Here is a 16,473-nt window from a genome sequence, read left to right on the forward strand (position 1 = left end):
ATACATAGTAGGGCGCCTGGATGGCTCAGTTGGTTGGGCGTCCGACTTCGGCTCAGGTCATGATCTCACAGTTCGTGGGTTTGAGCCCCGCGTCAGGCTCTGTGCTGACAGCTCAGAGCCTGAAGCCTGCTTCAGATTCTGTGTCTCCACCTCTCTCTGCCCCTCCCATGCTCATGCTCTGTCTCTCTCTGTCTCTCAATAATAAATAAAATTTTTAAAAAATGCATAATAATTACTAACTCCCTAATGTACAAGAATCCCAGTTTTCTCCTACACTGTCATCAATATGAATTTTTTGCCAACCTTCTGGGAGCAGAAGGGAAGACTCCTTTTCAATTTGCACATCTTTGAAGGCTAACAGCTATTTATAGTTATTTTTCTTCATTTTTCTTAATTTTTTAAAATGTTTTATTTAGTTTTGAGACAGAGAGAGACAGAGCATGAGCGCGGAAGGGGCAGAGACAGAGGGAGACACAGAATCCAAAGCAGGCTCCAGGATCTGAGCTGTCAACACAGAGCTTGATGGGGGGCTTGAGCCCATGAACTGTGAGATCCTGACCTGAGCTGAAGTTGGACACTTAACCAACTGAGCCATCCAGATGCCCCACAGTATTTTTTCATAAAATGTCTGCTTATATTCTGTATTTAAATTCATTTTTATTTTAAATTTTACTCATTTGATTTTTATGGCAAATATATATGTTTAACAATTTTGACTCGAAAATTTTGGGTGATTAACAAAATAGAAATATATGTATCACTTACACAGCTTATTTATAACTCACATGACATGTAAGTAATATATGTGTTTCATAGATGAGGTTCTCTTTCATCTCAGGACTATCATTTTTCTTAAGTACAAAATTTAAGAGTAATTCTAAGCAGATGAATAAGGCTTATCTATATTGATTATTAGTTTGGATTCACTTCTTTCATCACACAAGGGAACATACGATTGAAATTACCAGATTAATACTTTATATGCTTTAGAGGTGTCTAGATGGCAGAGTCAGTTGAGTTATTGTATAAGTAATATCTGATAAGAAAGTATAACTTAAAAGTCCTCACCGAAAAGAGTTATTGTTTTTGGTTAGGTGCCCCGAGAGTTACCGTTCCTTTTTTTTTTTTTTCTTTCATTTATTATTATTTTACTTCCTTTGCAAAAATATAAATTTAAAACAATGTTTTTTTCCCCTAGATATATGTGTACTAGTTTAGGTTATACTGGTAATTATCTAATTTCCTTATTTGATTTATATCATGATTATTTAAAATATATTTAAGGTGCATCTAGGTGGCTCAGTTGGTTAAGCAACCAACTTTGGCTCAGGCCATGATCTCACAGTTCACGAGTTTGAGCCCCACATTGGGCTCTCTGCTGTCAGCACAGACCCTCTTTCCCCTTCTCCTTCTGCCCCTCCCCCACTCATGCTTGCTCTCTCTCCCCTCTCTCTCTCTCTCTTTCAAAAATAAACATTTTAAAAATATATTTTTTAAAACATTTTAAGTATATTGTAATATGCATATATTTCAAAACAGCAAAGAATTATTTTTTTTCTTTCAGCTTTATTAAGCTATAATTGGCATATAGTAAGATATTTAAAGTGTACATCATGCTGATCTGATATACATGTACACTGTGAAAGCATTTCTTTCCTCCATCTCCATCTGGTAAAATAACCCATCCATCATCATCTCACATATTTATCCTTTTTATTCTTTTTGTGTGTGTGTGAAGACATCTAAGTTCTACTTTCTTAGCAAATTGTGTTTAAACAATACAATGTTAACACCGTTAGTCACCATATTTTATATTAGATTCTCAGACCTTATTCATATAGCTAAAAGTTTATACCCTTTTACCAACTCTCCCTATTTTCCCCACCCCCCAGTCACTTTTATACTCTCTGTTTCTACACGTTTGACTTTTTTTTTTTGGCAGGGGTGGAGATTCCAAATATACGGAATAACATACAGTATTTGTTTGCCTCAGTCCGACTTTATTTCACTTAGCATAATGCCCTCACGGTCCATTCATGTTGTTATAAATGTCAAGATTTCTTTCTTTCTCACTGTTGAATATTTCAGTGAGGGTGTGTATACACATACACATATACTAGATAGATAGATAGATAGATAGATAGATAGATAGATAGATAGATAGATATAGATATAATTCATCCATTGATGGACACTTAGGTTGTTTCCATATCTTGGCTATTTGTTGAATAATGGTATAATTAACATGTGATTGTAAATATCTCTTTGACATCCAGTTGCCATTTCCTTGGGATATATACCTGGAAGTGGGATTACTGGACCATATAGTAGTTCTATTTTGAATGTTGGTAGGAATTTCTATACTGTTTCCAAATGGCTTCACCAATTTACTTTCCCACTACAGTGCATAAGGGTCCTCTTTTCTACACATCCTCAACTGCACTTGCTGTTTCTTGTCTTTTTGATGATAGCCATTCTAACAAGTGTGATTACCCTCTCTACATTCCAAACTTCCTCTTCCAAGAGGTAACAATTTAAAACCCTTTTAATTGTTTCTTCTGATATTTATATCTATATTTCTTGTAGAATATTTATTTTGTAATTTTATTTTAATTCTAGTGTGTTAACATAAAGTTAACAGGTGTATAGTAGTTTCAGGTGTGTAATACAGTGATGCAACAATTCCATATCTTACTCAGTGCTCATTTTCACCCCATCACCTATCCCTCCGCCCCCCCCCAACCTTTCTGGTAACCATCCGTTTGTTCTCTATTGTTAAGAGTATGTTTTGGAACGCCTGGGTGACTCAGTTGGTTAAACATCCAACTCTTGATTTCAGCTCAGGTCATAATCTCATGGTTTGTGAGTTTGAGCTCCATGTCAGGCTCTGCACTGACAGGTCAGAGCTTGAAGCCTCCTTCAGATTCTGTGTCTCCCTCTCTCTCTGCCCCTCCCCCACTCATGCTTGTCTCTCACTCTCTCTCTCCCCCTCCCTTCCTCCCTCAAAAATAAACATTAAATTTTTTTAAAAAGAGTATGTTTTGTGATTTCTATTTTTTCCCCCTGTCTTGTTTCCTAAATTCCACATATAAGTAAAATCATATGGTATTTGTCTTTCTCTGACTGGCATATTTTGCTCAGCATTATACTCTCTAGATCCATCCATGCTGTTGCAAATGGCATGATTCATTCCTTTTTATGGCTGAATAATATTCTAGTGTGTGTGTGTGTGTGCGTGCACACACATGTACAGATATATAGCACATCTTTACCCATGCATCTATTGATGCACAGTGGGCTGTTTCCATAAATAATTTGGCTATTGTTAATAACCCTGCAATAAACATAGCAGTGCTATTAGTGTTTCCATATTCTTTGGGTAAATACCCAGTAGTGTCATTACTAGATCATAAGGTAGTTCTATTTTTAATGTTTTGAGCAACCTCTGTACTGTCTTCCACAGTGGCTGCACTAATTTTCATTCCCACCAACACTTCACAGGTGTTTCTTTTTCTATACATACTTGCCAACACCTGTTTTTTCTTGAGTTTTTGATTTTAGCCATTCTGACAGGTGTGAGGTGATATCTCATTGTAGTTTTGATCTGTATTTCCCTGATGAATGCTGATGTTGAGCACCTTTTCATGTGTCTGTTGGCCTAGCCTTTTTATTTAAACTGTTTTTTCAATATGCTTTGTGTTTATGGTCATAAAAATATAAAATTCTATAATCTGACATTCCTTTTCTTGTTTTTTTTATCTATTATCTTAGCATATTTGGGCTGCTATAACAAAAGTACCATAGACTGGGTGCCTATGAATGACAGAAATTTATTTCTCATGGTTCATGGAAGCTGGGAAGTCCAAGATCAAGGTGCTGACAGATTCAATGTCTGGTAAGAGCCTGCTTCCTGGTACACAGACTGCTGACTTTTAGCAATAATCTCATATGGCAGAAGGGCAGGGGATCTCTCAACAGCTCTTTAATAAAGGCACTATTCTCATTCATGAAGATTCTGCACTCATGACCTACTCACCTGTCAAAGGCCCTACTTCAAATACAATCACAATGGGCATGAGGGTTTAATATATGAATTTTTGGAGGATAAAAATATTCAGTCCATAGCACCCAAAACGTCTTAGTCATGTGTATAATTTTCACATCAACATAGTGACTTAATATATCCTATTTCTATTAACAACTCTGATACAATAAATCACTTTTCTGACCACTATTCAATTATGCATTATGCTATGCTCTTTAATTACATTATTCAACATAATCCTAGTAAAACCTTGTGAGGTAAGGATTTTGATATCTCTGTTATATATAAAAAACTAAGGCACTCCCAACAGTCCCAACAGTCTTATCAAGTGGTATATATCAAACTATATTTGCTGAATACATCAATAATTAAAAACTGAATTGTTCAGATTTACAACTGGTAAAATCCAATTATGTTTCAAAGACTTTAAATAAAGTCATATAATAAAAATATGAAAGTATCTCAAACTTTACATGGAAAACCCGAAAGACTCCACCAAAAAGCTACTAGAACTGATACATGAATTCAGCAAAGTGACAGGATACAAATTCAATGTACAGAAATCAGTTTCATTTCTATACACTAATAATGAAGGAACAGAAAGAGAAATCAAGAAATCAATCCCATTTACAATTTCACCAAGAACCATAAAATGCAGAGGAATAAACCTAACCAAAGATAAAAAGATCTGTATGCTGAAAACTATAGAAAAGTTAAGAAGGAAATTGAAGAAGACACAAAGAAATGGGAAAAAATTCCATGCTCATGGGTTGGAAAAATAAATATTATTAAAAGGTCAATACTACCCAAAGCAATCTACACATTCAATGCAATCCCAATAAAAATTGCACTGGCATTGTTCTCAAAGCTAGAAAGAACAATCCTAAAACATGTATGGACCCACAAAAACCCCCAAATAGCCAATGTAATGTTGAAAAAGAAAACTACAGTGGGAAGCATCACAATCCCAGACTTTAGCCTCTATTATAAAGCTGTAATCATCAAGACAGCATGGTATTGGCACAAAAACAGACCCATAGACCAATGGAACAGAATAGAGAACCCAGAATTGGACCCACAAATGTATGGCCAACTCATCTTTGACAAATCAGGAAAGAACATCCAATGGAAAAAAGACAGTCTCTTTAGCAAATGCTGCTGGGAGAACTGGACAGCAACATGCAGAAGAATGAACCTGGGTCACTTTCTTAAACCATACACAAAAATAAACTCAAAATGGATGAAATACCTAAATGTGAGACAAGAAACCATCAAAACCCTAGAGGAGAAAGCAGGCAACAACCTCTTTGACCTCAGCTGCAGCAATTTCTTTCCCAACATGTCTTCAAAGGCAAGGTAATTAAAAGCAAAAATGAACTTCTGGGACCTCATAAGATAAAAGCTTCTGCACTGCAAAGGAAACAATCAACAAAACTAAAAGGCAACAGACTAAATGGGAAAAGGTATTTGAAAATGACATATCAGATAAAGGGTTAGTATCCAAAATATATAAAGAATTTACCAAACTCAACACCCAAAAAACAAATAACCCAGTGAAGAAATGGGCAGAAGGCATGAATAGACACTTTCCCAAAGAAGACATCCAGATGGCCAACAGACACCTGAAAAGATGCTCAATGTCACTCATCATCAGGGAAATATAAATTAAAACCACACTGAGATACCACCTCACACCAGTCAGAGTGGCTAAAATTAACAACTCAGGAAACAACAGATGCTGGCGAGGATGTGGAGAAATGGGAACCCTCTTGTACTGTTGGTGGGAGTGCAAACTGGTGCAGCTGCTCTGGAAAACAGAGTGGAGGTTCTTCAAAAAATTAAAAATAGATCTACCCTACGGCCCAGCAATAGCACTACTAGGAATTTATCCAAAGGATGCAAGAGTGCTGATGCATAGGGGCACATGTACTCCAATGTTTATAGCAGCACTTTCAACAATAGCCAAATTATGGAGAGTCTAAATGTCCAACAACTGATGAATGGATAAAGAAGATGTGGTTTATATGTACAATGGAATACTACTTGGCAATGAGAAAGAATGAAATTCTGCCATTTGCAGCAATGTGGGTGGAACTGGAGGATATTATGGTAGTGAAGTAAGTCAGTCAGAGAAAGGCAGATATCGTATGTTTTTACTCATATGTAAAACTTGAGCAACTTAACAGAAGACCATCAGGGAAGGCAAGCGGAAAAAATAGTTACAAACAGAGAAGGAAAGAGGCAAACCATAAGAGATTCTTAAATGCAGAAAACAAGCTGAGAGTTGATGGAGGGGATGGGGGAGAGAGGAAAATGGGTGTGGGCATTGAGGAGGGCATTTGTTGGGATGAGCACTGGGTGTTGTATGTAAGTGATGAAACACAGGAATCTACCCCCAAAACCAAGAGTACACTGTATACACTGCATGTTAGCCAACTTGACAACAAATTATATTTAAGAATAACAAATAAAAATTAAGTTAAAAAATAAAAATATGAAAATATGTCATGATTAGCCTATGAAATCTTTCTAGATTAAAAGAGTTTCTTCCACTACAGATTCCTTATAGATGTATTTCAGAATCAAAACATAGCCATGATCATATTTCCTAACTTCAATATATCTTCTAGAACATTCATTACTCACCCTCAAGTAAAAAGTCCTGCTACTCTTTGAATGGGTGTATCATCTGCGTTAACACCTTCTGTATCCACATTTGTTAAATCAGTCCTAACTACCATCTTGCTTCCCCGCTTTAAAAATAAAAGGCATCTTGGGGCGCCTGGGTGGCTCAGTCGGTTGAGCGTCCAACTTCGGCTCAGGTTATGATCTCACAGCTTGTGAGTTTGAGCCCTGTGTTGGGCTCTGTGCTAACAGCTCAGAGCCTGGAGCCTGCTTCAATTCTGTGTCTCCCTCTCTCTCTGCCCCCACACTGCTTCTGCGCGCTCTCTCTCTCTCTCTCCCTCTCTCTCTCATAAATGAATAAATGTTAAAAAAATTAAAAATAAAAAAATAAAAGGCATCTTTTCACTCCATGTTCTCCATATTTCTGGATAACACAGTGTCTATGTAAATGATTCTTTCAACACATTGTTTTCTCCATTTATAACTTCATCATCTCCAAGAAAATCCTTTATTTTTTATTCCACTTCGACTACATGCATGGCCACATTTTACACATAATCATTACCCACTGAACTGCTTCATCTAGTTCAACCATCTTAGTTCTCCAATTATTTTATCCCAGTAAGTTATGCCTTTAAATACATATCTGTATGTATGTATGTGTGTGTGTATGTATATATATATGTATATGTATATGTATATATGTATATATATACATATATACATATACATATACATATATACATATATATATATATATATTTGAGAGTAAGAAAGCAGGGAAAGGACAGAGAGAGAAAACCCCAAGCATGCTCCACACTGTCAGTGCAGAACCCAATGCGGGGCTCAAATCCATGAACCGTGAGAGCAAGACCTGAGCCAAAATCAAGAGTCGGATGCTTAACCAACTCAGCCAACCCAGGTGTCCCAAGTTACACCTTTTCTTAACGTAAGTAAGGCTTTCATTCTCATCATTCTCTACATTGTCCTCCCTACCCTTCACTTTCCTTTCTTGTCTAACTTTGTTGATCTTCATCTCAAATCCATATTTGCTAGCATCCACAAGTCCATTGTGTATTTAAAATTTAAGGAGACTAATTAGGAATTTATTGCAACAATCTAATAATAAATTAAAGATAAAATTTTTAAAATTTATTGATTGAAGAAATGCTATGAATGACAACACTGTATCAAAGAAATCAAATGCAAAGTGATCTTCATTTTCCCATCTTTATATTCCTGTGCTCTAACCATGTAGAATTTTCATTTTCATCAATATGTTATCTTTGTTCTCCCCCATTCATCCACCCAGCTTGGCATAGCTAAATTCTATTCATATTTTAAGTTTCAGATTGATGATATTTTCCCGACCTTGAAAAATGAGTAAAAATGCTCTTGAATATGCTATACCGAACCTTGTAGTCTATCATAACAACAATGCTCTATTGTAATCTGGGTGGGGTTTTTTCCCCTCCATAGAACTGTAAATATCCCAAAGGCAAAAACTTTGCCTAACATTTTCTATTTCTTGGTGGCTCGGATAATAGTACAGCGTCTAACCCAGAGACATCATACAATAAAATGTTATTATTTGAATAAATGAATAGATTAATCGATTAATCAGAATTAGCTATTACATTAATAAATAAAAAGCCAACAGAACCTATTTGATAAAAGAGAAAGTTAAGATTTCAGGGTAATAAATCACTGAAAGACTTAGTTAATGGTATGAATAAAATAAAAGAGAGAGAGACAGAGAGAGAGATCACGCCTTCGAAGATTCAGACAATTTCCACTGAAGTTTTTTTTCCTGGCTGGTCTAGTTCTGCATCTGGCAAACCCCATGATACTACATTCAAATACTGAAACGCCCCCTAGTGGGCTTGGTGAAGCACCCTGCGCTTGGCCATCACCCGCCTGGGTCCTTTGGCTACCTTCAGGACACCTGAAAACTGCAGCCCTTCTATCTGCATACGGAGTGAATTATATGCAAAAGATTCATGGGTCTTTTGAGTTTAAAGCATATAATTTAATAAGGTATTTTAGCCACGTGAAATATTTAAAATTCACTTATACTGAGTTATTTGGTGTCATATGCCCACAAAATTTAAATACCTTACACATATGTCACTTTATCCTATCAAACTCATTACGTAAATGGACACAGTTCCTGAAAGGGATGTCAAATTCTTCTAGAGTTAGCATTTTTGTTTGTTATGATTTAATGGCACAAAATCTAAACTACGATCTCTCTTTATTTGGTTTCATTTTTATCTAGTTAGTGAAAATAAATTTGCCTTTTTAATACACCTTGATTTAGACTTTGAAATAAAGTGTTCTAACTTGGCTAGCAGCAAATGTTTGCTTGTTTGTTTCTAATACTGTCTAAGGTGGTTAGGATTATAGAACAGTAAATGTTTATTTACAGTGAGATGACTGATTTGGAAAATAAATAATAGAATGTAAATTGATCATGCATTCAACTGTATATAACAAATTGTATTCATGGGGACAAAAATATAAGTGCTGAGTTCTATGCAAAGCAAACACAATTATTGTAAATTGTATAAAAGGATGAATATATTTCTTGTAAGATGTAAGCAGATGTATGCATCTAAGGCAACTTTAAACAGCAGCAGCAGAATTATTTAACAAGGCAAAGTCAAGTGTCATAGAAAGAATACTGGTCATAAGTCCACTCTGTGATTAAATCTAAGTTGTGCATGTTCATTATTTTAGATCAGGTTCTTCCATAACTGCTCCTGAGAAGAGGATTTGCCTCGTATTTTAACAATGTCCATTAATAGACAACACAGGCATAGAAGCCAAATGATGAATACTGAAGAGTTCCCAGTAGAAACCAGAAAAGGGAGAGCTGGGAGGACAGGAGAGCAAGGCCTGGGTGACAGTGAAGCCAGGGAGGCACAGGCCTCAGGTGCGAAATATAAGAGCGTGCTACAAAACTCAGGGATCAAGATCAATTCTACTTTCATGCAAGAGGATACATACATTGAAATTAATACAAAAAAAGGCATTATGAGAAAAATGTCAATTTTTCAATAAAGATGAGCTGCTGTGCTATTCTCTGTTCTATAACCCTGTCCTATTGTGCAGTAAGAATAGCCATTTCAATCACTCCAGAAGTCCCAACTGTCCTGCAAAATAAGTTTGTTGATAGCTGACAATGGTGTGCAAAGAGACGGACCAATGTGGGATCATGACCTGAGCCAAAATGAAGAGTCAGACGCTCAAACAACTGAGCCACCCAGGCGCCCTTATATATAGTCGATTCTTAATTGTACAGCTTATATTAACTTCTTGTACTTGTAAGAGATAGGAGAATATTTTGGAAAGTATATATATGGGTCCGTATTTTTCCTTTTGCCTCAGGCTCTAAGATGGGTCAGTGTGCTACAACAAGGAAAGAAAAGGTAAGCAAGTCTGGATTTTCCGTAAAGTCTCACACTCAGCCAAATCCCTTGAAGAAAAACTGAAATATAAATTATACATTAAAATCCGTACATCTTGAGACAAAGGGGCTGAAATTTTATCCCCCACCCCAGAAAAGCATTGGCAATGGGTGAGCTCCAGCAGTAGGTGGGACAAAGATTCCTGGGTACTTCAGGTTTTCCATACTGATATCCAAGGACAAGTCTCTCAAGAAGGCTGCAGGTGCAAGCCTTAACAGCAAAACACACAGACGCTGTGGAGAACAAAAAAGAATCTAACTGGGGCAACAATTACATTTTTTTTAGGTGTCCACTAAGCTTGTGACCATCAACAAGCAACTTAAACTCCCTACAGGTAATTCCTATCTTCATCAACTCAGAGGTTTGGTATAAATAACAAGTGTAAGGAAACAAATTAACTCCCCATTCTGGTTCAGTTGTCTAACAATGTCCATTAATAGAGAATACAGGCATAGGTGCTAGCACATAAGCCTAAAAGGGTTCAGAGAAATGTAATAATATTACATATTACACACACTGAAACACACACAATATTAACAATAGTGACTCTCATTTTCCCTCTGAGATCCTATTTATTATTACACTGAATCAATATTACATAATTTACTTGTGTGGTTTCCATGCTCTTCCATAATAAGAATAAACAAATAAGGTGAAAAATAGATTGGTTGGCATAGGTCTGCAGAACAGACAGCTTGAAAGGGCAGAAATGAGAAGTGACCATCTGCCAGAAAAGTATGAATTACAAAAATGATAAAAAATTATGTAAATGACCCCCACTATCAAACCAATTTGTAGTCACTTCATATAGATATGTATGTGAACACACACGTGTGTGTACTCATCATCTGCTTTTTTTCAAAAAATATTTTATGAACCTTACAAGGAATTATTTAAATAACATAGAATATCAAAAAAAATGGGAGAACAGAACTGTCCAGCCAGAGGGGTAGGAAGTAGTGGTAGGAATGTAGTTTGTACAGTAGAGTCAGAACAAAGAGATTTTTCCAATCCACATCTTCCAGCACTCATGCTGTCATGGTGTCAGACCACCTGGTCGCCTTCCTCATCACCACAACTAGCTGGGTACAAGCTTCTGGGACAGGCGCTGAGAGATGTGTACCATCCATACCAACACAGGGTGACTTTATTATGGCCAAGAAAATAGTAGCTGTGCGTAGTGGTTGTGACAGTTTGCTTAAGTAATAACCAGTGACTGTGAACTGAAGTAATAACCAGTGCTTTGGATAATGGAACACACACTGAACAAAATATTATATTATCTATAGAAAAAGGAAAACTGCTTAATGGGGACCCAGGATTTTGGATTTTTTTTTTCATCTATTCAAGACCTCTTGGGAATTTCTAACTTAAGGAAAGGTTAAAATGCAAGTGGACAGAGTCTTAATCAAACGTCTCCAAACATTGGGCAACTTTTTTGCCATCTTGATCTGATAGGCATTATGGGACTATTTGGGAAGGATAAGCAATAGAAATCAATTATAGATAGCAGATGCAAAATGGGAATTCATTAGAGAGATTCTGGGGTCACTCACAAAATTAAAACAAGAAAAAACTAGCTGAAAAATAGATGCAGAAAAGTGAGGAACCAGAGCATACTGAAAGATCAATGCAGTAAGAAGTAATTTACAGTTTTGGTTTCCATGACTATGATAAATCGTTTTTTGTTGTTTTTTTTTTACCTAATCATTTTTTGGTTTTTGTGACACTATTCAAGATTTAAAAGATATAAGGTAAATCAGAATGAACAAAGCGAGGTCCTATGCCCATGTATGGCGAGGGATCTTCAGAAACCTTGACAGACAGCTCTATAAAGACTGGAGACAGGAGAGTGAGGTAACAACTAGAAAGGAAATCAAAGTGTTATAAACCAGAGAAAAAAGGACAGTCGAAACTATGTTGCACAAACCAAAACAAAAGTAAAAAGAACCAAAAACAAATATATTGGTTAAAATAAGTCTCTCAAAATCTATTGTATGCATGTTGGTGAGAGGGCAGTCATATGCAGTCTAGAACAGAGGAATTTCTGAATAATGCCCAATAACATCATGTCAGAACCAGGGGCAAAACGAAAGTGAAAGGTACGTAAGTCAGAAGCTATTAGGAGAGCTGACCAGCAATTTGAATTCAATCTTCCTGTCACCTAAAGCATAAGAGTCACATCAGAGAGCTATATCACACCATATAGAAATTGATGTTAATACATACTGCTTGTCATCAAAACAATTTTTTAAGTACATGAAATATGTACTGCATTTGAGAGTGATTTCTATTCAAAATAATTATTTTGGATGGCACCTAAATAATTATGCCCTCAGACATTTGGAAAATTCTGTGATCTGAGAGAAGTTTCCACCCAGAGTTATAAATACCTGAAACAAATCATTTTATTACTGGCACAATACATATACAATATGGAAAGGCTGCGATGTCAAAATTACATAAATGAAATATAAAAATATTAGGGATTGATAGAGCTATCCAGCTACACAACATTTAAATGCAATGTCTAGAAGTCAGTCTACCTTCAGTATCCTACATGTATTAATTTTCTAATAAATTAATACATTGGGATATTTACAACTGATGTAAATGTCAATGGCTTTTGTTGCATACCAAAATTAAAAACTGGTTTCCTCTGCAAAGAAAAAGGAAACAAAAGTTTACAGGTGCATCAAACATTCAACTGTACTATGTATAAGGAAGGCAGTCAATTACAGGATACTTCTGCATACAAACTATATAAGTATAGGCAAATAACTGATGCAAAACTGTTTATTTGAGCATCAGCATAATTTACTCACCAACAATTTACCAGCATGCTATTCCCACCTGCCCCTTCCAGCCCCAGCTCTCTTATGGTCTCTCTGTATTAGTTGATTAGTGTGATTTCCAGATATTTTGACAGTATGTCAAGGATCCAATTACATAGTTTGTATTGAGAACAAATTAGTTTATACACACACACACACACACACATACACAAACACACACACATATATATGACACAGTTCAATTAATTATAATAGCAGGGATGTTTTCTTATATTTAACATTTTTTAATGCTTGTTTTCCCATTCATTATGTAGCTCATGGCACCTAAAATCTTGCTTGGGTAGACCTGGGGGCGGAGTGCCTCTTCTCTTTCCTGGGAAAACAGATCCACATGAAATTCAGTACCTTCTTCTAACCTCTGCTATAAAGGAGCACATTAAAAATGCAGGGGCCTTGCTCTCATCCTTTTTGATTCAGTAGGTCATTAGGTCATTTTGATGGACACAAAAATTTTAAGAATAACCTATTCACGTCACAGAAAAATCCAATTGCTACTTCCAGGGTGAAAACCTTTCGACATCATCAGATTTTGACTAACACAAAATCATGATCTGCCAGAAAAATGATCTGTGATACTGTCATAACATCTCTCTCTAGTATTTTGCAGAACGACCGGCATGCATCTCAAAGCACCGTAAATAGGAAGCTTTTCAACATGACTTCCACAATACCAGAGAACCTGCTGTATTTTTCTGCATATTTTCTCCTTGCATGTTCTATCTTCTTAAATACTCTGAAAAGGCACTTATACAATTTATTACCTGACCAAGCCTCCCCATATTTTTATTCTGCACTTAAGCAGGATGCCTTGAGCATGATATATCTTATCCATGCCAGATCAAGCAAATGTCAGACTAAAGGAAAAGCCAACTGCTTTTCTCTGTGCAGAGTTGCAAGGGAACCAATCAACATGTATTCTGTCAATACTAAACTAAATTTAGACCCATGCAGCTCAAGTAGCTGCCCTGGCTGCCCTTATTCCCATTGATTAAAGGTGTTTAAGATCTTTAATCAATTAGGATACAATTACTTGAGGATAATTTTAAAACACAATGAAAAAAGGTATTTCAATATGTGCTCCTGTATATACTACCAGACAAAAATAACTTTCTTGCCTCCACTTATGAGAGGACTTATATTTACCTACTATGAGTTGAATTTTTATGTGCCAATTTCACTACAGATCCAGTTGTTCATTCATTCATTCATCAATTAAATAATCTGTCATTGGTCTAATATTACAGGGCACTGAACTAGTATGTGAATTTTGGCAGAAAAAAGAAAGACACTTTTTCCATTAGAGCCACAAACATTAATACAAAGACTAAGCCGGTAAAAATGGCAAAATATTATGATAAATGTTTCAACAGTATTATGCACAAGTTCCTATAGGGACATAGAAGAAGGTCATTTTGCTCAAACCAAGAAGAATAAAAAATGAATCCTACAAAACAGAAAAGGAGGAGGAGGAGGAGGAGAAGAAGAAGAAGGAGAAGAGGAAGAAGAAGAAGTTGTTGTTACCTGAAGTTCGGTTTGAAGCCTATTCTGGAGTTTTTCAGGCAAGGTGAGAACAGAAGTGAAGGAGCAAATGTCAGGAAAGCGGAGCAGCTGTAACTGGTAGAAACGCACAGATTTTTCAAATATATTTTGAAGGATATATGTAGACATTGGGGAAATTTAAACGGGAGAGTTTAATGATCAGAATTAGGTTCCAGAAAGATTACTCCAAGTCCTCAGTGCAGAATCAACTGGTTTGAAGTGGGGGTGTGGAGGCCTGAGGGTCTGCAAATTCGGTGATGATGAGATTCATAGGCAGACACTCATTTGAGAGATGTTAAGAAAACAGAAAAAGAGAGAGCTGAGAGAAACAGAGAAATCAGGCATAACTTCTAGGTTTTGGATTTTTCTCCTGGCTGGGAAACTATGATTCAAATTTCTAGACTTCAGTTGTAAAATAAATAAGAAAATAAATGAAAAACACAATGAAAAACAAAGGTAAATAATTGAAGTGCTATTATTATAACACATAATTTAAAAACTACTTTGTTTGACTATTCAAAACTAACCTTGGATTTAGTTTGAAAACCAGTCTGGTCATCAGTAAAGCTAGGTACATATTTAGTATTAGTAATAAACCAGAGTCTACCATTGTTTACTAAGTTGTGAACCAGCAATGCATCCATTAAACAATATTAAGACCCTGAAAGGTCTTCCTCATTCTCCATAAATGAATTATGGATAAAACAAAACCAAAAGCTGTTTAAGAGATAACAAGAATTAAAAAATTTGCAGCAGATGGTACCAGCTGTGCACATTTAATTCCAGCTCAAACAATCTGCCAAACAGTTAGACAGAACTGCTTTTGCATGGGAAATTGGAGTGTCTCAGAGCCAAGGAAGAAATCGGAGAGTCGTCTTTCTGGCATTAGTTTCAAACCTTTTATTATAATTAATGTTAGTGGACACAAACCTTCTTTCCTTTCTTTTCTTTCTTTGCACCATGTACGTTCCCCCCACCCCCTGCTCTCTGGCATATATACACATACATACATATACACATACACACACCAATGTTTACATCAAATAAATAGTAAATAAACTCAAAGAGTTAAGTTGCCAAAATGTTATATACTAGGCATTCAGCAAAAATATATTAAGTGTATAACATGAAAAGGGTATATTGTGGAGATTTTAAAGATACATGTCAAATCCTAGCACATTTCAATGTATTTACCAAGACATTAACTGCAAATAACAAAAGTAAAGGAAAGCAGTGATAAATGTCACAAGATAATCTATAGACTTAAAAAACAAAGATACGCTTAAAGTCCATTGAAATGGACAAATACAACATGCCTGGAGATAATTAGACCTGAACTCAGCATTGATGGAATTTAGACAGGCTAATAACAGATAAGCAAGTATTTTTCAAAAAAAAAAAAATAATGTTTATTTATTTTTGAGAGACATTGAATGTGAGTGGGGGAGGGGCAGAGAGAGAGGGAGACAGAATCCAAAGCAGGCTCCAGGCTCTGAGCTCTGACCTGTCAGCACAGAGCCAGATGCGGGGCTTGAACCCATCAACTATGAGGTCGTGACCTGAACTGAAGTCTGACACTCAACCAACTGAGCCACCCAGATGCCCCCAGATAAGCAAGTATTAAAGGCCAAGAGAGCAACATTGTGGATACAAACACATTCAGACTGTGCATTGATCAGAAAGTAGTCACCAGACTGAGGAAATATCCATGAATGGGCTTGTCTATGAGATTTAAGACCGTCAATTTATCCTGAAGATAATAATAATGGAGATCCATGAAGGTTGTTTAAGAGGGCAAAAGCCATGATAAAATTATTATACTCAGTGAATATTAGAATAGAGCAGAAGCTGCAAGCCTGAACACAGTCAGGGTAACGGGGGGGGGGGGGGAGGGGGGGTTTCCCTATAATAACATATTCATGAGAAAACTACTACCTAG

The sequence above is a fragment of the Acinonyx jubatus genome, chromosome F2 (genome assembly GCF_027475565.1).
Source record: "Acinonyx jubatus isolate Ajub_Pintada_27869175 chromosome F2, VMU_Ajub_asm_v1.0, whole genome shotgun sequence".
Lineage (NCBI taxonomy): Eukaryota > Metazoa > Chordata > Mammalia > Carnivora > Felidae > Acinonyx > Acinonyx jubatus.